The sequence below is a fragment of the Vicia villosa genome, unplaced genomic scaffold (assembly GCF_029867415.1).
Source record: "Vicia villosa cultivar HV-30 ecotype Madison, WI unplaced genomic scaffold, Vvil1.0 ctg.001334F_1_1, whole genome shotgun sequence".
Lineage (NCBI taxonomy): Eukaryota > Viridiplantae > Streptophyta > Magnoliopsida > Fabales > Fabaceae > Vicia > Vicia villosa.
The window spans coordinates 374080-381546 of NW_026705578.1; positions in this window are offsets into that span (position 1 = coordinate 374080).

Genomic DNA, 7467 nt, shown 5'->3' on the forward strand with positions numbered 1-7467 from the left:
CTGTCGTTGCTAAATGAGGTATTTTAATGTGCAGCCTGTAATTTAATCCTCCCAGTCGACCTGTAATATTTTTGACCTGTAATATGTTTTCAACCTGTAATATTTTCGACCTGTAATTTATTTTTGACGATATTATTTCAGCCATCAGTAAGACAATATATATACTAACATAATACCATTATAATATCCAAAATTATATATATACATCATTACAACATCAATAATATTATAGTTCAAATCGACACAAATCCTACATGAAAAATTGCTTAATATAAAATTGACACAAATCCTCTTTTATTTCTTCCAACTTAAGTCTCGGGTACCCAGCAGCACGGAATTCGTCAAGGTACTACAAAACAAAAACATAATATGAATGATATATTTAGTTAAATGTAATAAATTATATGAAATTATCTTAAGTTATAAATTCATACCGTGAGCGGAATCTCTAATTGATTCGCCTGAAGGATTTCTTTCATAAACCTCAAAAGAAAGTATCCGCCATCGTAACTGTTTCGCTGTTGCGGACACTACATAGAAAAACAAATAAGATTCGAATAGTTGTCTTGTTTTATCAAGTAGCATAAATATTATAAGCAAAATTGTGAAAAATAATGTACCTGCACTTGGATCCAAGTAATGTTGTTAGATTTAGTCCGGGATACCTGTGCGTCCCGTTGACTTCGGAACACTTGTATTGATCTAATTAACAAATATATAAAAGCATGTGTTTAGATCAATCCCACAAATAAGTAAATATATAAATATACACGAATATATATTTAGAACGATCCCACTTACAAATCAACGATGTCCTTCATAGCCGGATAATTGGTTCATTCACCATTTACCGAATTCAGATAATACACGACTTCCCTTATAGGGTTGATAGCAAGCAGCAACCAGTGTGCTCTATAAATTAAAACAATAGGTTATATGAAAATTTTGCTATACACAAAAGAAACAGAGATTAGATGAACAAAGAATGAGAAACTAACTCTACTGGTCGGGTATTATACGCCCAAAGATGCAGACTTTCTGTATTGCCGGTGGACATGAATCTATCGACTAAGCGCTGTCTAACTGATTCCGGTTCTGAAGCAATTGCCATTCCGCTACAATGGGCGGAAGACACGAAACGGAATCTGTTAGACAATGGGTTCCCGCGCAACACTCTGTCATACAACAACCTTAAATAAAAACATAATAAACATTAGATTATTTTCATTGAAATGTGTAAATAAATTATATTGTGGGACTAATTAAATAATATATCGGATGAGTGAATATTACCGGATGTATGAGTGCATATTACTGACGCCTAGTTGATCATGCCTAAAAATCTCTTCCGAGTCACCAATTGTAATAAGTGACTTGAATTCAATACTGAAGACACTTTCATTCATATCGATTTCACGTAAAGCACCATCCTTCAAATCGGACATATCAACCATTGTTGCGAGCGTCGACCGGTATCGAGGCACAAAAGCACCGCCTTTTTCTGCCGCTGGCTTCGGAGGACCAGTGGGTGCTACGCTACGAAATTGCTGCGTCACTTGTTGTGGCTCCTGAGCGGATGCCTAAAAATCACATAAGTTAGGTAAAATATAAAATCATGCAGATTTAGATTCAGATTATATATTAACACTTTAAATGTACCTCTTTTAGTGATGCAACAGACTCCTCCTCCTGTAAAATCCCTTTACCCTTAATTGCGGGTTTTATAGGAGCAGTCTAAAATTAAAATGTAAAAAATAATTAATAAACGGTTTAGAATTGACATTCGAAAACTAAACGATTCATAATCGTTTTCAATATACCTAATCACTGACTGTAATGAGCTCCGAGGGCCATGCAACAAATGATCCTATTGCATCTCGCAGCAATGTCGTCTCTGAGACCCTGTCAGGTACCGGTAGCATCGCATCATGATCTACTACAACATCCACCGATCCTTTCAGGTGTCCATCCGGGAGCGGTCTATGGTGAAGTAAATCTCCCAAAGTGTTGTGCACTTTTCCCTTGCCAACAAGTCGATAATTCGGTGCCGATAAGTATAGTTGGCAAGATGAAATGCCCTAAACCAATAGTAAATATAAAGTCATTATCATTAATAAAATAGAACAATTTAAAAGGAAAAAAATTTATAATTACCTCGGGAAATTTCCTTTGACAATTGATACTAGCCTTATCACTAGTTTCTTTCACCGATGAAGTGTTGCACTTTTCTCTCATATACATCTCTTTATCTCTTTGCAATTCAGAGACTTGTGCTTGCAATTCCTGCAACTTTTGCAACACTTCTTCATTGGTAAGATTTGATCTTCTCCTAGGACTCTTGTAAAAAGAGGTTGGAGTCACTGAAGCAGGATCTGAACGATAATTTGAATAAATATGATCCCTAAACCACGGTATGAAACTTCGATTGTGCTCTCGTACTATCCAGTTCTCATTTCTATTTGGATTTAAATCTCGGAGAACAACCTTGTGCATTTCAACATACGGCTCAACCTCAATCTCATTGTGCAGAACATACAAGTGCGCTTGATCCCGTTCGACCATTGATACTGTCACAACTTTATTTCCAATTAGCCTTTTTCCTTCTTTTTTTTCGACAATATGAGATTTGGGGAGTCCAATTGATTGAACATTTGACAGATATTCAGTACAAAACTCAACCGCTTCTTCAACAACGTATCGTTCGGCAATACAACCCTCCGGTCGACTTCTGTTTTTCACGTACCCTTTTAATATTTTCATATAACGTTCAGCAGGGTACATCCATCTCATATAAGCTGGTCCGCACAATTGTGTCTCTTTCACAAGATGAACGACTAGATGAACCATTATGTCCAAAAACAAGGGAGGAAAATACATTTCAAGATCACATAAAGTAACAACTATCTCTTTTTGCAATGTTAGTAAGATCGCGGGATCGACCACCTTACTGCAAATAGACCTGAAGAAGAAACACAGCTTAGTTATTGCGCTTCTTACTTTTTCTGGCAGAATAGAACGTATACCTATTGGTAAAAAATGTTCCATTATAACATGGCAATCATGCGTCTTCAAACTCTTTAACTTGAGGTCTTTCATGGACACAAGTCTTCTACTATCTGAAGAGTAGCCTTCTGGAACTTTAACTTCACTGAGGAACTTACACAATGTTTTCTTCTCCTTTCTAGATAGAGTGTAAACAGCAGGTGGTAGATATGTTCATCTTCCTTTCGTCACGGGTCCCAATTCAGTTCTCATTCCCATGTTTACCATGTCCTTCCTTATGTTAAGGCCATCCTTAGACTTTCCTTGTATATTGAGTAACGTACCTATGACGCTGTCAAATACATTTTTTTCAATATGCATAACAGCCAGGAAATGTCATACGTACAACGACTTCCAATATGGAAGTTCAAAAAAAATTGACTTCTTCTTCCACCCACCCTTGACAAGTGAATGTGCAAAAGGCTTGCCAAACTGAGTGCTCATATCTTTCACCTTTTCAAAAATTTGATCACCTGACAAAAAAGGCGGGGCTGTACCATGTTCGGCCTTTCCATTGAATGCTTTTCTCCACCCACGGTAGTGATGATTAGAATTTAAGAATCTCCGATGGCCGAGAAAGACATTCTTCTGACAAAGCTCCAATCGTGTCGTATCGGTTTCGTCTTCACAAACAGGACACGCCTTTTGACCTTTATTGCTGTACCCGGATAGATTTCCGTATGCTGGAAAATCATTAATTGTTCCAAACAACATCGCTCTCAAGTTGAAACTTTCCTTCCTATACCCATCGTAAACCTCCACACCGTTCTCCCACAAAAACTTTAAATCTTCGATTAAGGGTGCCAAGTATACGTCTATGTCATTCCCTGGTTGTTTAGGCCCAGAAATTAGCATAGATAACATCATGTACTTATGCTTCATACATAGCCACGGAGGTAGGTTATAGATCATAAGAATCACAGGCCATGTGCTATGCGAGATACTTTGAATACCATGCGGGTTCATTCCATCAGTAGACAATGACAACCGAAGGTTTCTTGCTTCTTTTGCAAATTCAGGATAATCAGTATCAACTTTCATCCATTGTGGTGAGTCTGCCGGATGTCGCAACTTTCCATCAATAATTCTTTCATCTGCATGCCAAGTCAAGTGTCTTGAATCGGTATCACTACGATACATGCGTCTAAATCTCGGAATTATAGGAAAATACCATAAGACTTTAGCAGGAGACAACTTTTTCTTATATCGAGGGGCACCACATTTAGGACACTCAGTCAACGCTGCATACTCGTTTCGAAACAAAACGCAATCGTTTGGACATGCATGTATCTTATCATAGCTCATGCCAATAGAGGACAACATCTTTTTGGCTTCATACGTTCGATTAGGAAGAACATTATCCTCTGGTAGCATATCTTTCATAAGGGCTAATAACTCTGTGAAACTTTTATCCGACCATCCATTGTCCGCCTTTAAGTTGTACAACTTTAACACCGCAGACAATCTTGTGAATTTTGAACAACCATCTGTCGCGGGGAAAAATCGTATCTTTTTTCGGGATGAGACACCTGATGCCTTCTTTGGGCTCGAGTGCTCAAAAAATGATTTTTTCTTTTGTTCCGACCAAACTTTTTATTGTTTCTAAAGGAGGAAAAGGAAAAAAGCTGCAATAACCTAAAAGTGGGGGAGAGATCTTGGGTAAGAGGGTTGGTTATACGAAGGGAAGGTATTAGCACCCAACGTATCTATAGTACTCTATAGATTTCTTTGCTATGTTTTTCATTCCATGTTATTGAGAGGTTCTTGTGAAATAGGGGGGACCTAAGGTGTTTGTTTGATTATGCTCGCAAAGATCGTCGCGATCCTCTGCATACATATCCCCTAGAGGGAATCAGAGCATCTGTAGCTCGGAGTCTACGGGTGCTAAGGTTTGAGTGGTTTGAGAGAGAAGTTTTTCTCGCCAAGGATACGACCTTGTGCCTACGTATTCTCAAAGGGATGTTGAGAAAGTCAGAGCAATCGTAGTTCCCACTTATGCTAGTGGAAGCAAAGGAAAAGAGACAAATGTCATCTAAATGTTCGATGTATCTAATCTATATCATCACATACATCTGTTTGATTTTTGGTTTGAAAATCTTTTCATTATAAGCCCTGGGCTGTGCCACTTATGGTGCTTAGAATGATAAAGATGTTTTTGTTTGTTTAACCAGCCTTGTGGCAAAAACTTTCAATGAAGTCAGCCTTGTGACAAAAAGTTTTGATTAATCAGCCAGCCTTGTGGCAAAAGTTTCAATGAAGTCAGCCTTGTGACAAAAACTTTGATTAATCAGCCAGTATGGTGGTGTTTACGGTGATTTCCGGTAAACAACCGCTAGTCTTCCAAACTATAATAAATATGATTTGGTTACTTGCAGGATCGACTAGATTGATCCTAGGACACATAGTCAAGAAGATTGTTATCAATGTTCATTTGAATCATATTCGTAATTTGTCCTCTTCGATGAGTATTGTTCGATTCAAGAATCTTGGTAATTGCTTCGTTATACGTAATTATAACTTCAACAAGAAAAATAAATAACATAACATATAAAACTTAAAAATTGTTAAAACATAAAGAATCTTAAACTGCATAAACGTTAAGGACTTTAAAAGTAAATGATCATGAAAGTAAATTCGAAAGTAAAATAAAGATACAGGAATGTAAATGACAAGAAATAAATGGAATGCAGTAACTCAGAAATGTATTCGAAAATGAAATGCAATACACATGTATTAAAATGGTGGTGTCATACGTACATTTTCTCAGCGAACTCTTTCTCGTAACACTTGATACTTGAGTAAATATGTGAGTGATTTGTACAAAATGAACACACAGAATCCTAACATTAAGACTCCTATTTATACTAGTTTCGACCTTAACGGTCCTATACTAATCTGCTGCCACGTTTCTCATCAGAACTTCCAGCGAAGCCATCTGTTATTGAACGGTTACGAAACCGTCTTCGAATTTCAAATCTTCCCGCCTAAGTCCATCTTCGACGCGTGGCAGTGTATTAAACAAACACTACTAAAAAACACGCTAAGTAGTAATACTTGAATACATATTCTATGAATTTTGTCTAAGTCCCGAAGACATATGCTTTCATTAGTCTTTCAGTGTTCACTATCTTCAACGAACTTAGAAGTCTGTATCTTCGAGGCATGACCATCAGTAGCCATTCTTTCACTTTTTAAGGGATGGCCATCAGTAACCATCTTTCCTTCGATTCTCAACTCCTTCGAAGGACAATATAAAACGAAATCTTCAGCTAATAAATTGCCCCCAATAAATGCCTGTTTCGAGAATCAACAGAAATAGGCGTTTCTTGTCATTATAAGATTTCGTTTTTATGATCTTTGAAAGTTCCAAGACTGCTGACTAACGTCATAATCACTGATAACACTGTTTCCGAAACGTCTTGTCATTTTCAAAGATGTCTTCTCATAACTTACATTCCCACGTTTTAACCTTACTTCCTGATCATTACTCCTACATACTAGGAGTGAAGCTAACTCATTCGACCGCCGTTGGATTAAATCACCAGCCGCCACGTGTCTCTCGGGTTTTACCCAAAAGATTTAAAAGGGTTTCCGTTAAACCTTTAAATAGTTGGCCTTGTGCCTTTATACCACCTTCCATTCATCTTCTACACCGAGAAAACTAAGAATATCTTCACTCTTTCTAAAATCTTGCTCTCTTTTAGCAAAAACTCTTCCATGGCTTCATCTTCAAATGTTCTTCAACCCGCTGTGAAGCTCCAATCAACAACACGTTCTGGGGAACGAGAGTTCGTTCCAAACCCTAATACTGAAGAAATACGCGCAATCTACGCTTCCCAGGTAATCATACCTTTTGATCTTTCTGGAAAAACTCTTGCCTTTATGGGTCCGTTACCGAGTGAAAATATCCAATCTGTGAATAAGTTTTTCCCTGCTTACTATAAAACTAGACCAATAGTTAGCAAAGTTAGGATAGATGAAGACGGTCGTTCTCCTTTAGGCAAACCTACTAATGTAGAGAAAACTTCAACTGCAACCCCTTTGGCTTTAGCCAAAATTAGGTTAAACTATATGACCAATTCTGTAAAAGTTTTTAGGTCAATCCCTTTAGCCAAAGATCCTGACTTGTACTATGCCTGGCTAGAAAAGGTAGAGAAACAAAAAGGATCCTTTTGGAAATCGTTAGGGATATACGATTTGATCCAACTGTCAAAAACAGGTTTAGAATACAACCAACCCATGTTAGTAGCAGCGGTTCATTTCTGGGATGCTTCTCACAATACCTTCCATCTTCCCTGTGGAATGGTTACCCCCACGCTTTTTGATGTGGCTGCTATTACGGGACTTCGACCAACTGGCGAAACCTTTGATCCCAATGACATGGATAATGACACTATAGGTTTCAACGATTCGCAAGTTACTTAC